The 641-nt window shown below is 43.2% G+C and overlaps 1 non-coding gene across 1 annotated transcript; it reads right to left on the reverse strand.

The window, feature by feature from the left end:
- Positions 1-200: 200 nt before the first annotated feature.
- Positions 201-307, reverse strand: LOC114404543. Its single transcript, XR_003665029.1, has one exon. It is a non-coding gene; the product is annotated as a small nucleolar RNA R71 (small nucleolar RNA).
- Positions 308-641: the final 334 nt, after the last annotated feature.

Raw genomic sequence — 641 nt, forward strand, 5'->3', positions numbered from 1 at the left:
TGAAAGAATTCCATATTGTCTGCTCCACCATGAAACCACCAGATGTCCAGGAGGATCACATATTTCTGAAGGCCTTTCCTCATTCTTTAGAGGGAGTGGCAAAGGACTGGCTATATTACCTTGCTCCAAGGTCCATTATGAGCTAGGATGACTTCAAGAGAGTATTCTTAGAACAAATTTTCCCTACTTCCAGGACCACGACCATCAGAAAGGATATTTCAGGTATTAGACAACTCAGTGGAGAGAGCCTACATGAATACTGGGAGAGATTTAAAAAATTATGTGCCAATTGCCCTCACCACCAGATTTCAGAGCAGCTTCTTCTCCAATATTTTTATGAAGGACTCAGCAACATGGAGAGAAGTATGATAGATGCTACCAGTGGTGGAGCCCTTGGAGACATGACCCCTGCTGAAGCCAGAAATCTAATTGAGAAGATGGCTTCAAACTCCCAACAATTTAGTGCCAGAAGTGATGCTATTGTCATTAGAGGAGTGCATGAAGTAGCCACGAATTCATCAGGTAAGACTAAGAAGCTTGAAGGTAAACTAGATGCCTTGGTTAACCTGGTAACCCAACTGGCCATGAATAAAAAATATGCACCTGTCGCCAGACTCTGTGGTTTATGCTCCTCTGCCGAT

This window comes from Glycine soja, chromosome 2, assembly GCF_004193775.1.
Source record: "Glycine soja cultivar W05 chromosome 2, ASM419377v2, whole genome shotgun sequence".
NCBI classification, from domain to species: Eukaryota; Viridiplantae; Streptophyta; class Magnoliopsida; order Fabales; family Fabaceae; genus Glycine; species Glycine soja.